The 16,901-nt window shown below is 34.3% G+C and overlaps 1 long non-coding RNA gene across 1 annotated transcript; it reads left to right on the plus strand.

The window, feature by feature from the left end:
- Positions 1 to 10,565: 10,565 nt before the first annotated feature.
- LOC128280650 (uncharacterized) lies at positions 10,566 to 11,074 on the plus strand. The gene is made up of 2 exons (XR_008270744.1): positions 10,566 to 10,716; positions 10,850 to 11,074. It is a non-coding gene; the product is annotated as an uncharacterized LOC128280650 (long non-coding RNA).
- The last annotated feature ends 5,827 nt before the right edge of the window (positions 11,075 to 16,901 follow it).

Here is a 16,901-nt window from a genome sequence, read left to right on the forward strand (position 1 = left end):
GGATTCGAACGATACCGACGTAACATAGATACGTGGAACACATCATGAATCTTCTCTAATTCAGGTGGTAATGCTAGTCGATATGCTACCGGTCCAACTTTTTCAATTATTTCATATGGTCCAATAAAATGCGGACTTACTTGCCCTTCCGTCCAAATCTAAGGACTTTCTTCCATAGAGACACTTTCAAAAATATCTTATCACCAACTTGAGACTCGATTTCCCTTCGTTTCAAATCTGCATAAGATTTCTGTCTATCTGAAGCAGCTTTCAAACAATCTCGAATCACTTTCACCTTTTCTTCGGTTTCTTTTATTAGATCAACTCCATAAATCTGATTTTCCTTGAGTTCAGTCCAATACAATGGTGTCTGACATTTACGACCATACAATGCTTCATAAGGTTCCATTTTCAAACTCGTCTGATAACTATTATTATAAGCAAATTCTACCAACGGTAAGTACCTTTCCCAAGTACCTTGAAATTCCAATACGCAACATCTGAGCATGTCTTCAAGAATCTGAATTACTCTCTCTGATTGTCCATCAGTTTGTGGATGAAAGGCTGTGCTGAAATTTAACTTTGTACCTAATGCCTCTTGTAACTTTTGCCAAATCCATGAAGTAAATCTCGGATCTCTATACGAAATGATTGACAAAGGTATTCCATGAAGTTTAACAATCTCACGGATATACAATTCAGCCAACTTATTAAGAGAATAATTCGTACGTACCGGAATAAAATGAGCCGATTTAGTCAATCTATCAACTATTACCCAGATGGCATTTTTCTTCCCCGGAGTTAACGGCAACCCTGATATAAAATCCATAGTAATTCAATCCTATTTCCATTCAGGAACCATGATAGGCTGGAGTAATCCCGAAGGTACTTGGTGTTCAGCTTTCACTTGTTGACAAACTAAGCACTTTGATACAAACTCGGAAATATCTCTTTTCATTCCACTCCACCAGTACATTTTCTTCAAGTCATTATACATTTTTGTACTGCCCGGATGAACCGCCAAACAACCATTATGTGCTTCATGCAAAATCTTTTGAATCAGCTCATCATTTTTCTGTACACAAATCCGATTTTGAAACATCAAGCAACCATCAGAACCGATTCTGAAATCTGATCCCGTATCAGCTTCACATTGCTTTCTCTTGGCTTGCAAATCTTGATCATTTTTCTGAGCTTCAGAAATCTCTTGTAAAAACATCGGTCTTGCTCTTAACTCTGCTAGAATCGAACCATCATTTGATATCTTTAACCAAGTGTTCATAGTTCTCAAAGCAAATAGCAATTTTCTGCTTAAAGCATCGGCAACCTAATTCGCTGTTCCCAGATGGTAATCAATAACAAGCTCGTAATCTTTCAATAACTCCAACCATCTTCGCTGTCTCAAATTCAAGTCTTTTTGTGACATCAAGTACTTAAGACTTTTGTGGTCGGTATATACTCGGCACTTTTCACCATACAAATAATGTCGCCAAATCTTCAAAGCAAACACTATAGCAGCCAATTCCAAATCATGAGTCCATTAATTTCTTTCGTGAGATTTTAACTGCCTCGAAGCATAAGCCACCACTTTTCCTTCTTGCATAAGTACACATCCTAAGCCATTTCGAGAAGCATCACTATACACCACAAATTCTTTACCTGATTCGGGTTGTACCAACACTGGTGCTTCAGTTAATAACTTTTTCAATTCTGCAAAACTTTGTTGACATTCTTCCGTCCATTCAAATTTAACATTCTTTCGGAGTAGTCTAGTCATAAGAGCAGCAATTATAGAAAATCCATTTACAAACCGTCGATAATACCCAGCTAGCCCCAAGAAACTTCTAACCTCGGTTACATTTTTCGGTGGTTTCCAATCAACAATGGCTGAAATCTTGCTAGGATCAACCCATATACCATCACCTGAAACAATATGACCCAAAAATCCAACTTCCCAGAGCCAAAATTCAATTTTACTAAACTTAGCATACAACTGCTTATCTTTCAAAGGTTGCAAAACTATCCTCAAATGCTCAGCATGCTCTGTCTCATCTTTTGAATAAATTAAAATATCATTTATAAACACCACAACAAATTTGTCCAAGTATGGCCGAAATATGCGATTCATTAAATCCATAAACATAGCAGGAGCATTTGTCAACCCGAATGGCATAACTAAAAATTCATAATGACCGTACCTTGTTCTAAAAGCAGTTTTAGGCACATCCAACTCTTTTACTCGCAGCTGGTAATACCCAGATCTTAAGTCAATCTTTAAAAACCATTTTAGCTGATCAAACAAATCATCAATCCTTGGCAACGGATACTTGTTTTTGATTGTCACCTTGTTTAACTGCCAATAGTCAACACACAATCTCATAGAACCATCCTTCTTTTTCACAAATAACACAGGAGCACCCCAAGGTGAAAAACTCGATCTCACAAAGCCTTTATCAGTCAACTCTTGCAACTGTGACTTTAATTCTTTCAACTCTACTGATGCCATTCTATATGGAGCAATCGAGATCGGAGCTGTTCCCAGTATCAAATCAATACCAAATTCTACTTCCCTGACTGGAGGCAAACCCGACAATTCTTCTGGAAATACATCCGCAAATTCACACACAACTGGCACTGATTCAACTTTTTTTTCAACTTCTTTTGTATTAATTACATAAGCCAAATAAGCTTCATAACCCTTTCTCAAATATCTCTGAGCCGACATCGAAGAAATCATACTAGATAATGCCTTTGATTTGTCTGGTTCAACCCGCAAAATTTCACCACTTTCACACTTTAATTCTATAACCTTTTCTTTGCAATTTATTATAGCATCATGCAATGTCAACCAATCCATTCCCAAAATAACATCAAATTCATCAAACGGTAACAACATCAAGTCGGCCAGAAAGTAATGACCCCAAATCATTAAAGGGCATTTCTTGCATACTTTATCAACTATCACACATTTGCCTAACGGATTCGACACTCTAATCATAAATTTTGTGTTCTCAATAGGTGTATTCATACTAGACACCAGTTTCATGCATACATATGAATGAGTAGAACCGGGATCAATCAAAGCAATAACATTAACATTATAAAGAGAAAATATACCAGTAATCACATCGGGTGATGAAGCATCTTCATATGCCTTTATAGCATAAGTTCTAGCTGGAGCCCTTACTTCAGATTTAGCTGTTGAATCTCTGGCTACATTTTTGTTGCTTGCTTCATTTCCAGCTTTTCTCGAATATCTTCCCCTCGAGTCTGCACCACTAGCTTTTACATTCTGAAATTTTTCTTTCTCAGCTCTCTCTGGGCAGTCTCTAATAAAATGATCCGGAGAACCACACCGAAAACATCCATTCGCTCTACATGGGCCAAAATGATTTCTGCCACACCGTTGGCACTTAGGCTTAACAAATCTCATATTTCCCACACTAGCCGCAGAAGTAGTCTAAGATTTAGGACCCATATTTTGCTTCTTAGAATTTCCATATGATTGTCCAGCCGAAACCTATGAACAAGGATTCATATTTCTAGATTTTCTCGATTGCTGTGAGAATGAACTGCTCGTCGGTCTTTTCTTCCAATTTCTAGTCTCAGCCTCTACCTTTTTCTTCTCTTTAAGTAGTTCTTCAGCCTTGCAAGCTCGATCAACCAGTACTACCATTTCTTTTAATTCAAGAATCCCAACAAATACTTTGATGTCTTCATTGAGTCCGTCTTCAAATCGTCTGCACATTTTAGCTTCTGTAGGAATATATTCTCTAGCATACTTACTCAACCTGACAAACTCCCTTTCGTATTCAGTAACTATCATGTTCCCCTACTTTAATTCAAGAAACTCTTTATGCTTCTGATCAATAAATCTTTCACTGATATATTTCTTCCGAAATTCTTCTTGAAAGAACTCCCAAGTTACTTTCTCTCTAGATACTACTGAAATCAATGTCTTCCACCAATGATAAGATGAATCCCTCAACAATGATATAGCACATTTCAAGCATTCCTCAGGTGTACAAGACAATTCATCAAATACTCGAATAGAATTCTCGAGGCAAAACTCGCTTTCTAAGATCATCATCAATATTTGCCTCAATTCTTCTACCTTGTTTACGGATTCATCAACTGGAGTTCGTGAAATTTCATCAGATCTACACCTTGAGGCATCGAGGTACAGTTGAGGAATCGGGGAGGTGGGGGCGTTGTGCATTCGGGTTCATACGAACGAACTCAAGATACTGTGCACTCATCATCCGGAGAAAGGCTTCGAGTTTCTCCTCCTACTTGACCAACAGAGGAGGTGGATTTTCAATTGGCACCGCCTTCAAAGGATATGGTGCATTACTCTCTATATCATCACCGCAATCGGATCGGGATCCATTTACTATAAAAAATCATTTAAAAGGTCAGAAGTCGTCACACTATCACAATATATATATGGCATGTATAGCAAAACCCGTACATACAACACATTAGTCCGAGAACCGACTAAACCTGCTCTGATACCACCAAACGCAATGTCCCGTACCTGAGACCGTCACCGGAGTCGAACACGAGGTGTTAACAGACTTAATTCATTACTTGAACAACTCAAACAATTTATTTTTAAAATTTCCAGTCAAGCTAGCAATCTGTGTCACAGTCGCTTAAAAATTCATATCTTGAGTTACAAAACTTGAAATCCAATTCTGTAAATTTTCTATAAAACTAGACTCATATATCTATTTACTAATTTTTTTCTAGAATTTTTGGTCAATTAAATTAGTACAGTTTATTAGTTAAAGTATCCCCTGTTTCAGGGTTCGACTGCTCTGACTTCTGTATATTACAAATCAGATATCTCTCTGTACAGAATTTCAATAACTATGAAATTTATTTATATTAAACCTAGACTCAATAAGGAATCTTTAAATATAAAGTATGACTTCTAATTATTTTTTTACAATTTATTATGAATTTTTAAAGTCAAAATAGGGGATCCAGAAATCACTCTGGCCCTGTTTCACAAAAATTCAAATATCTCATAAAATATAATTTATATACCTTTTTTTCAATCCATATGAAAATAGACTAATTAAGATTCAATTTAATAACTCACTCATCATTTAATTCCATTTCTACTATTTTTAGTGATTTTTCAAATTTACATCACTGTTGCTGTCAGATTCTCTTTTATGGCAAATTTCACTTTACTAAGGATTTTCATGGACTAAATAGCATTTTAAACATACATAACATCAAATTTGACTTAGATTGGCCATTCCAATGGCTAATCATTTACAAACCCTTTTCTTACCAAACCATAGCCATATCATAAGATCAATTACACAAAGTGAGTGTTTTGCCATACATGCCACATTCAAAATACACAAGCCATTTTACCAATTTAAGCCTTCGGATAGTGTGAACGAGTCTTCGACCTATCCCGATTCTCAAGCCGGCTTGTCAAAACTACAATGAAAGAAAAGGAGGGAGTAAGCACAAATGCTTAGTAAGTTCACATGCAAATAGCAAGTAATATAATCACACAATCTCACATAAAACATCATTTGCATAAACAACACCAAGACATTCATGTTTCATTTACATTTAATATCTTTCTACGATTTCATCATACCAAGTTTTCAACCCGAGGGTTTAAGCACATACTTGTCAAATTTTCTCATTTACCACACTTACCAACATGTCACCTTCATTTTAGGGCTTCTTCTTATTCACTTAAGATTCACCCGTTGAACACATCGGAATATAATTTGAATACGCGGATCTCATGAACATAAGAGCCATACCCGCAGCTAGACAAACTCAATAGCCTGTGGAACTTATGTAGCCAAGCTACCATGTAACCCGCCCATAAGTGAACTCAGACTCAACTCAACGAGCTCGGGCGTTTGCATCCATAAGTGAACTCGGACTCAACTCAACGAGCTCGGATGCCTAGTTACATCTCACGAACTCGAACTCAATTCAACGAGTTCGGAACTCAACCATCCTAATGACATGTAACTTGTATTCTAATCTATTCCCAAGGTTCAAACGGGCGTTTTCCTCGATCACACATCTTTACCGTCTTCCACGGAATATCAAAATCGATACTTCGGTGATAGTTCATACTCATCAAGTAATTACATATTATTCAACAATAACCACAAAGCATAATATTTCATGATAATAATTAGCATCATATTATATAAACAACATTAAATTGCTTAAAATGACAATTATGTTACTACATTTACACATGAACTTACCTCGGTACAAAATTATTAGCAATCGAGCCTATTCTTCGTAAACTTTGTTTTTCCCTCGATCGCGACTTGAATCTCGTTTCTCTTGATCTATAATGCCAAATTAATCTTATTTAATACATACATTCATCAAAACAGCATTTAATATGAACTTTGGCAAAATTACATTTTTGCTCCTAAACTTTTGCATAATTACACTTTTGCCCCTAGGCTCGGGAATTAAACTTCATCCCTTATTCTTATGTTTTATGACATGCTTATCATTTTTCCCTTCTATGGAAACATCAAATTCACACTCTAACATGTACTTATGACTATTAGGTATTTTTACCGATTAAGCCCTTTTACTCGTTTTCGCTTAAAACTGAGTAGTACAAGTTGTCTAACATAATTTAAAACCTCGTATTCTATCATAAAACGCAAAAATACACAAATTTCACCTATGGGTATTTTTCCAAATATGAACCCTAGGTTGAATTATTGCTAGCATAAGCTTAATCGAGCTACCGGGAGTCCAAAAACATAAAGAACATTAAAAACGGGGCTTGGAATCACTTACTATGGAGCTTGGAAGCTTGAAACAAACCCTAACTATGGTGAACCCTTGAAATTTCGGCCTAATGAAGAAGATGGAAAAAAATTTGCTTTTAATTTTGTTTTTAATTCATTTTAATAACTAAATAACCAAAATGCCCTTACTACTAAACTTTCCAAAAATTCCATCCATGTCCAATTTTCGTCCATAGACTTAGAAATTGGTCAAATTGCTATTTAAGACCTCCTCATTAATATTCCAAAACAATTTCATACTAAAAACTCCTAGAATGCAAGTTTTACAAATTATTCGATTTAGTCCCTAATTTCAATTTAAGCACTTTAGGCATAGGACTTCATCACGAAATTTTCACACCATCATGCAATCATATCATAAACATCAAAATAATTATAAAATAATTATTTCTATCTCGGATTTGTGGTCACGAAACCACTATTCTGATTAGGCCCTAATTCGAGATATTACAAAGCTCTAACGACAGGAAAAACAAAATGAGGGATCTTTTGAAATGGAAAAAAAAAAGAGACAAAGATCAGATTAACATCTTTGTTGGTTTTTTTTTTTTTACTTTTTATTTATTTGGGTTTGGGATATGAATTGTGAGTTTTTGGTTTGTTCTTCACAAGGATCTTTTTTAAGCTTTTGGGTTTTTTTTTTGAGTGTTTAGAGAAAGAGAAATGGCTGGAAGTAATGAAATCAACCTCAACGAGTGCAAGGTACAATATTTTCTCCTTTTTTTTCCATTTACTCATTGTTATATTCTTTCTAGAATTGGGTTGTCAAAGTTGAGTTCTATAATGGATTCTTCATATATTTTCGGGGTTGTTTGGGTTAATTAAGTTGAGTTTTAGCTTTTTTTTTTGTTAGAGTTGATGGTCTTATCAATCTTATTTATTGAACTTTTTTCCATATTTGAATATCTAGGGTTATAAGTTGTGGAAAGTTGATTATTTTGCTGTTTTTTGGGTATGGAGCAGTTTAGTTTGATTTTTAAGCTTCAACGTCATATATGAGTTTATGTATTATATTGTTGTTTTAATTATATAATTGAATAAATGTATAAGTTTGAGCTTAAAACTGTTGTTAGTTTTGTGTTATAATTTGTTCCAAAGTTAATTTTTTACCCAGAACATGCTCAGTATCTATGATTTTCTTCCTTGAAACAACTCCTTAATTTTTTATACTAATTGTTCCTTGAAATAATTCATCTCGTTATGTGCACAAGTATTTAAATGTTCATGATAGCAACTGGTATTTTTTTTTGCAAGAGAAATTATAGCTCTAATTAATTTATATGGAGGACAAAATGAAATGAAAAAGGTAGAAAGAAAGGAACTCTAGCTGTCTCAAGTCCCTACTAAATGTCAGTGCTCTAGTAGTCCTTTTGGCAACTTAGGAACATTTTGAGCTAGCCTTTAAGTATTGAAAGCAAGCCCTATTTTTCCTGACTTATTGTCTTGCAATGTTTAGATGTTTTGTTGTTTTTATTAATTAGCACTAGCAATGATCTTGGTTTTCAAATTTCAACATCCTAATAACATGGTTTATCAGGTTTAGGTAAGATCAATCCTTGGTGGTTTAATCTTGCTATTTCGGGTTGGAAGAACTGTATGAAAGAAATCAGTTAAATTGTTGTTATTAATGAGGTCCGGGAGTGAGTAAATTGATGTTTGAAATATCTTTGTATGGTGGATTGAATGCTGCTGTATATTGTTGCTCATTACCAAATTAATTCTGAAACTAAGCTAATTAAATGGTGGATAATTTGTTGTCGATTATGATGGAAATGACTATTAAATGTTTAAAATTCCTCTTATTTAATTGATGGCTGCTGTTATTTAAATACTGCAAATTGAAGTGTTTAAATGCTGTAAATTGAAGTGTTTAAATGTTGTAAATTGAAGTGTTTAAGTACTACAAATTGAAGTGCTTAGTTGTTGGAAATTGAGATGTTTTATCGTTGTAATTGAGTTGTATAAATGTTGTTAATTGAGATGTTAAAGTGCTGCAAATTGAATTGTTTAAATGTTGTAAATTGAATTGTTTAAATGCTGTAAATTGTTTTGTATATTTTTCAGAAAATTTAACTTCATTTTATAATTTAAAAACTACATTGAAAATCAACTTCAAAGGGATATCTAAATTGAAATAAAGTTGAATATTTATTTATTATTTGAAATTTTAAAGAATTTATATATTTTTGAATGCTTTATTATTGTTGACTTAAATTGTTACATCAACATCATAATAGTTATTACACCAAATATGTTCTACTTGTTGACTTGGGATAATTTCAATATATTCTTTTACAGGGAAACTGAACCTGGGAACATGCAAAACTTAAAGCTAGAATGAAGACTTTACAAAGAAACCTAAGGTACCCCCCAATGGCTTCAAATTTCAGATACATTCAAGGCATGCATCTTTCTCTTTTAATAAATAATTAATTATATTTCTAGGCATTACGAAGGAGAAGATATCTAGAATTTGAGTCTTAAAGAGCTTCAAAATTTGGAGCAACTACTTGATTCTGTCTTTAAACGCATAAGTTCCAAAAAAGTTTAAATCACTCCAACAATATATATACTAAAACATTATTTTCCTTAGTGTAAAAGATTTTCATGATTTATATTTTAAATCACTCCTTGATCACCATGTTTGCCAAAGGTAAAGTCATTGATTATATACATAAATTCCTCAAAAGATAAAAGAATACCAAAAATCTCAATATTCAGCTTACTTTTTTTCTTTTTCATGTCATGAACAAACAAGAAATGTGATGAAGATGATTATATTCTCACCTACCAAGACAAAGGAGAATGGCTGATTGCAGGCGATATTCCATGGCAATAAGAATATTTTTCCTTCCTTTCTTGGTTAATGAATCATAAAATTATATATTAGTAGCAAATGTTGCAAATTGAAGTGTTTAAGTACTGTAAATTGAAGTGTTTAGTTACTGGAAATTGAGATGTTTTATCGCTGTAATTGAGGTGTATAAATGTTGTTAATTGAAATGTTAAAGTGCTGAAAATTGAAGTGTTTTAATACTGTAAATTGAAGTGTTAAACTGCTGCAAATTGAAGTGTTTGAATGCTGTAAATTGAAGTGTTTAAATGCTGTAAATTGAAGTGCTTAAATGTTGCAAATTGAAGTGTTTAAGTGCTGCAAATTGAAGTGTTTAGTTGCTGGACATTGAGATGTTTTATCGCTGTAATTGAGGTGTATAAATGTTGTTAATTGAGGTGTTAAAGTGCTGCAAATTGAAGTGTTTGAATGCTGTAAATTGAAGTGCTTAAATGTTGCAAATTGAAGTGTTTAAGTACTGCAAATTGAATTGTTTAGTTGCTGGACATTGAGATGTTTTATCGCTGTAATTGAGGTGTATAAATGTTGTTAATTGAGATGTTAAAGTGCTGCAAATTGAAGTGCTTAAATGCTGTAAATTGAAGTGTTAAAGTGCTGCAAATTGAAGTGTTTGAATGTTGTAAATTGAATTGTTTAAATGTTGTAAATTGAAGTGCTTAAATGTTGCAAATTGAAGTGTTTAAGTACTGCAAATTGAAGTGTTTAAGTACTGCAAATTGAAGTGTTTAGTTGCTGGAGATTGAAATGTTTTATCGCTGTAATTGAGGTGTATAAATGTTGTTAATTGAGATGTTAAAGTGCTGCAAATTGAAGTGTTAAAGTGCTGCAAATTGAAGTGTTTAAATGCTGTAAATTGAAGTGCTTAAATGTTGCAAATTGAAGTGTTTAAGTACTTATTTTGGGTTTTTTTAACTTGTGTGATTATTTGTGTTTCTAGCTGTTGGTTTCAATTAGATGAGGCTAAAATCTCCATCACCGGTGTATAGAGGTATCTTCGCCACGTTCCTCGCAGGTTCAAGATAGGTTTTAGGGAAGGTAGGAAAATGCTAATGTCCTTAGGCTCATTGCTTTCTGATTTTAGTTCCATTGCGTATTTCTGTTCTTGTAGAAATTTTGGGTTTTTTTTTCTTTCAGAATGTTCTTATTTTTTATTGGGGGTGATGTATAGGTACTGAAGCAGCACCAAGAAAGAAGGTTGCAGCAGCTTCTGCTTAAAAGGCAAATTATAATGGTATGAGGTTTTGTTTTAGATGAAGCCATGTTTATGAGGAAACATTTAGTGATGAAGAGTGAAATTATGTCCCATTGGATGCTTTAGTTGTTATTTAGTTTATATTTGAATGTAGATGTCTTATATTTTGAACAATTATTGGAGCTAATGTTTGACCCTTAATTTCTTCATTGTCTTTTTTTAACTTGATCAATGTTCTTGTTTCGTTAATTTAAATTCATTAATTTTTATATTTAGTTTTGAAGGTTAAATTTTAATAGGAAATTTAATTTAATTAATATTTTTTATTTATCCTTAAAAGTATATAGTTTAAAGTTCAAAATTTAAAATTAAATATAATATAATATTTATCATAGAAATAAATATTATTTAATTAAAATAAATTTTTTAAAGGTTATATTCTTTAGCGGCATTTGTGGGAAAAGCGCCGCTAAAGGTTATGACTTTTAGCGGCGCTTTTCCCACAAACGCCGCTAAAAGCCATGACTTTTAACGGCGTTTTTCCCACAAACGCCGCTAAAAGCCATGACTTTTAGTGGTGTTTTTTTGAATAAACGCCGCAAAATTTTGCGGCATTTCCTATAGCGGCGTTTTTTGCGGCACTAGTAAAAACGCCACAAATAGTTTTAGTGGCGCTTAAAAACGCCGCTAAAGGCTAAAAAAGGCGCCGCTAAAAGTCTATTTTCTTGTAGTGATGTAAGGCACTTAGTGTGCAAGATTATAATAGCTTCGGCTATGTATTGGCACTTGTGTACCAGATATCGAGTATTCGACAGTATTTTGAAAAGGTATGAGTTTGTTACGAAATTGTACAAGTATGTACATGTAAAGTATGAGATTCAAATAGAAGAAGTTATGAATTTACATATAATCATATGATTAAGCATATGAAAGGTTTGTTGTTATCATGAATTATATGTTATATAGTTCAAATTGATAATTTGTGTATTATGATTTGTTGAGTATATTTCGTATGAGCTTAGTAAGCTTTATAGCTTACTTTGTTTTTTTTCCTCGTGTTTTATAGTGATTTTAAAGCTAGCTTGGACTCAGGGATCGCCGGAGACTACGTCACACTATCCAACCATCACTTTGGTACTTTCAATCTCATGGTTTGGTCATATGGCATGTATAGGATTATGGTTGTTTTTTATATGTATTTTGGTAATGAGTTTTGACATTTGAAATGGCTTGTGAATGGTCATATTTTGGTTTGTAAATATAGCCATGAGACTTGGCTTAATTTGGTGTATTTGGTTATGTGCATATATGGTTGATAGTTGAGTTCATAAATGGACATGTGAATGACTTATATTATGTGGTTTGTGGAATTAATATCATGCTTGTGATTGGTAAAAAAATGATATATGTTAGGTAAAAGTTTAATTCGATGATTTGTATATGTATTTTGGCATGTTTTGATTGGATAAAACTTGAGGTATAAGCATATTTGTTTGCTAGTATTGGAAATGGTATGAATTAGCCTTGTTTGTGGCTAAATTGGATGTTATTTATACTATGAATTGGTGTCATTTTGGTTGTTTAAGTGAGCATAAGTGTGGGTGGCAAATTGGCTTACTAAATAGCCTATTTTTGTCCAGACGGGTAGAGACACGGGTGCGTGTCTCATGCCGTGTGTGACACATGGTCTTGTTATACGGCCGTGTGTCCCCTAGTGTTGAAATTGAAAACAAGTCAGTATGCTCCACACAGCCTCACACACAGGCGTGTGACTTGGCCTTGTGGTATAAGTCAGTATACCCTACAGGTTTGGCACAGCCTAGCACACGGCCTGGCATACAGGCATGTGTGGCCATTTTTAGGGCATACGAGCTATCAACACTGGGTAGGACATGGGCTAGGACACAACCATGTGCTCCCATTTTGAATGTCCACACGGCTTGTGACATGGGCATGTCTGGTGGCCGTGTGAGTCACACGGCCTGGCTACACGGGCGTGTGTCCCTTGTTTCCAATTATTTTTAAAAAGTTGTCGGTTTAGTCCTGGACTAATCCCAATGCATGTTTAGGGCTTTGTAGGCTTGTATTAGGGACATATCGAATGAAATTGAATGATAAATGTGTGAATTATGAATATGAATGTTAAAAGTATGTATAATTGTGTTGTAAGTCCGGTAATGCTCTTTAACCATATTTTGGTATTGAATACGGGTGAGGAGTGTTACATTTATTAGTATCAGAGCTACGATTTAGTCAATTCTAGGACTAACATAGCTTGTGTGAGAGTCTAGCTATACATGTTATATATAAATTGTGATAGTGTGATGACTCTTGACATTTTAAACTATGTTTTTATATAGTAATGGATCCCAATCGAGCTATAGCTAATGAGGTTGAAAGTAATGCGCCTGCTCCCTCGCAATGGACAGCGCCGTCTGATTCTAGACCCGTGACGGGTAGCCAAGGAGGAGAGGCTAAATAAGCCTTCTTCCAAATGATGAACGAGTGGTTCACTCAATACATTCATACGAACCTGGTTGCTCAACAACCTCCGCCCCCTCCTAATACCCAACCAATTCCTGTAGCTCCTCAAGGAGTCGAGCTTTTAAGATTCAATAAGCCTCCAGTTGACAAGATCCGCGAACACAAGGCTGAAAAGTTCAGAGCTAATGTTGATGATGGCCCTGAGAGAGCTGATTTTTGGCTTTGAAAATACAATTCGAGTCTTTGACGAGCTTTCTTGCACACCAGTTGAATGTGTAAAGTGTGCTATAGCCCTTTTGGGAGATACTGCGTATCAGTGGTGGAATACATTAGTATTGGTGGTGCCGAGGGAAAAAGTCACCTGGGAATTCTTTCAGACCGAGTTTTGAAAGAAATACATTGGTCAACGTTTTTTGGATCAAAAGCATAAAGAGTTTTTAGAACTGAAACAAGGCCGCATGACCTTAACTGAGTATGAGAGGGAATTTGTATGGTTAAGCAAGTATGCTCAAGAGTATGTTTCTATCGAAGAGATTATGTGCAAGCGGTTTGTTGACGGGTTGAATGAAGTTATTAAACTTCTGGCTGTGATATTAAATTTGAAAGAATTTGTTATGTTAGTTGACTGGGCTTGTAAAGTCAAAGACTATAGCCGAGAAAAGAAGAAAGCTGAATCAGAGGCTAGAGACTTGAGAAAGACATCACTGAGTAAATCTTATCATTCCTCATCAAAGAAATCAAGAGATTATTTTAACCGATCGACCACTTCAACGGGATATTCCAATAGAGATCACGGAAAAAAATACACCAGCCCTAAAGCTCAAGCTACATTGGTGTCAAGTGTTGGTAACGTGAAAGATACTAAGCCTGAGTGTTAACAGTGTGGAAGATGACATTTTGGAGATTGTTGGATGAAAAATAATAATAGAGCATGTTACAGTTGTGGTTCGCGAGATCATTTTATCTGAGATTGTCTTGAGTTAAATGAAAAAGATAAATCTCAAAATGTAAGATCAAGCAATACGGCTACTCGAGGGAGGCTGCCAAGAAATACAAGAAATGCAAGTGGTAATCGTGGTACAACAAAAGATTTTATAGTGAGATCTATGGCTAGAGTACCTGCTAGAGCTTACGCTATTAGTGCCCGTGAAGATGCATCATCACCAGATGTTAATATCGATGAAGATTATAAAATTGAAGTGTCAAAAGAAAGAAATTCTTCAAATTGAATCAAATGAATTGTCTGTAGTGATTTCATTGATTTCGGCTCAGAGATATGTGAGAAAAGGTTGTGACATTTATCTAGAATATGTTTTAGATACCAAGGTGTCTGAAAAGAAGATTGAATCAGTGCCAGCTGTCTGTGAGTATCTGAATGTATTTCCTGAAGAATTACTGGGGTTGCCACCTATCAGAGAGGTTGAATTTGCCATTGAGTTAGTACCGGGGACTTTGCCAATATCTAAAGCTCCGTACAGAATGGCTCCAACAGAGTTGCAAGAGTTGAAAGCTCAGTTGCAAGAATTAACAGATAGAGGTTTTGAACGACTGAGTTTTTCACCCTAGGGTGCGCTAGTATTGTTTGTAATAGCCCAAAATTGGGTCTAGTTGGAACAGAGGTTTTGGGACCACAAAATCTGAGATATAAATAATTATTTTATGATTATTTTGAGGTCTATGATATGATTGCATGATTGTGTGAAAATTTCGTGAAGAAATTCTATGCATAAAGTGCTTAATTTGAAGTTAGGGACTAAATTGAATAAGTTGCAAAACTTGCATTCTAGAAGTTTCTAGTATGAAATTGATTTGAAATATTAATTAGGAGGTCTTAAATAGAATTTGACCAATTTCTAAGTTATGGACAAAAATTGGACATGGATGGAATTTTTGGAAAGTTTAGTAGTAAGGGTATTTTGGTCATTTAGGGGTAAAATGAATTAAAATACAAAATTAAAAGCCAATTTTGCTCATCTTCTTCACCATGGACGTGTATAGCAAAGGAGACTCCATGGCTAGGGTTTTCAAGCTTCCCAAGCTCAATTGTAAGTCCGTTCTAACCCCGTTTTTCAAGTTCTTTACGTTTTTGGAGTCCTAGTAACTTGATTTAGCTTATGCTAGCAATAATTCAACCTAGGGTTCATATTTGGAAAAATACCCATAGGTAAAATTTGTGTATTCTGGTGTTTTATGATACAATATGAGGTTTTAAATTATGTTAGACAACTTGTGCTACTCGGTTTTAAGTGAAAACGAGCAAAAGGGCTTAACGGTAAAAATACCTAATAGTCATAAGTATATGTTAGAGTGAGAATTTGATGTTGAAGTGAAAAGTGATCATCATGTCATAAAACATAAGAATAAGGGATGAAGTTTAATTCCCGAGCCTAGGGGAAAAAGTGTACATATGCAAAAGTTTAGGGGCAAAATTGTAATTTTTCTAAAGTTTGAGTTAATGACTATTTTGAATAGTACATTAATTAAATAAGTAAAATATGATGTTTTAGATCCCGGAAAATGAGATTTGAACCTAGAATGAGAGAAAAATCGAAAATTGGGAAAGTTGGTGAAATGACCATTTTAATATCAAGGTAAGTTCATATGTATAATAAGCATTAACTTATGCATGTTTCAATGTAAAATTGATATATTTACTATGATCTCCGAGGTGTTGAAAGTATGTAAGTTGGTATGATAATAATACAACAATAATGCTGTAATTTATATTTGAAAGTTAAATTTAGTGAATTAATTGAATTATGTTAAATTAAATGATTATGGTGCCAAGTTTATGAATTGATTTAAAAATATGTCTATGGTACATGAAGTGCATTGAATTATCATACATAAATGTGATTTCTATGATTATGGATATTATGGGAAATTGTAAGTTCATATGATTTTAATAAGACAATGTGTAATTTAATGTTATTATGTTGATATTAAATGAGATGTAAGTTTATATGTAAGTAATACATCACTATTACTTGTATTATGATATTTTATAAAAATATTGGAAATATGTTTGTGGATAATTACTTGATTGGTGAAATTGTTGGAAAAGAGAGAGAAATCCCGGTTATGTAGCTAGGTCACATGTATAGTGCTGAGTGCACATCATGTGTACAAGAGAGCTACAAGACATTATGATGTAGCTAGGTCGTATGGGTGATACTATGTGTACACCATGTAGACAAGAGAGCTACGGGATATATGTAGCTAGGTCGCATGCGTGGTTCCAAGTGAAGGACACCATGTAGACAAGAGAGCTACGAGATAAACTGGCTAGGTCACATGGGTGGTACTAAGTGTTCACCATGTGTACAAGAGAGCCGAACTATATGATGGGTGGAGCTATGTGCTGAAACCACCAAGTATCGAGGATTGATCCAAAGTGTTCAACGGGAGACTCTCTATGTATTGCTTTGTGAGTTTTGTGATGAATATGTGCAGGAGCTTGGTTATGTGAATGATGTGTTCATTAAGTGACCAGGATGTGGTAAGGTTATAAACAAGTAAGTTATACATGAGGATGATTTTATGG

Source organism: Gossypium arboreum, chromosome 9 (assembly GCF_025698485.1).
Source record: "Gossypium arboreum isolate Shixiya-1 chromosome 9, ASM2569848v2, whole genome shotgun sequence".
Classification (NCBI taxonomy): Eukaryota; Viridiplantae; Streptophyta; class Magnoliopsida; order Malvales; family Malvaceae; genus Gossypium; species Gossypium arboreum.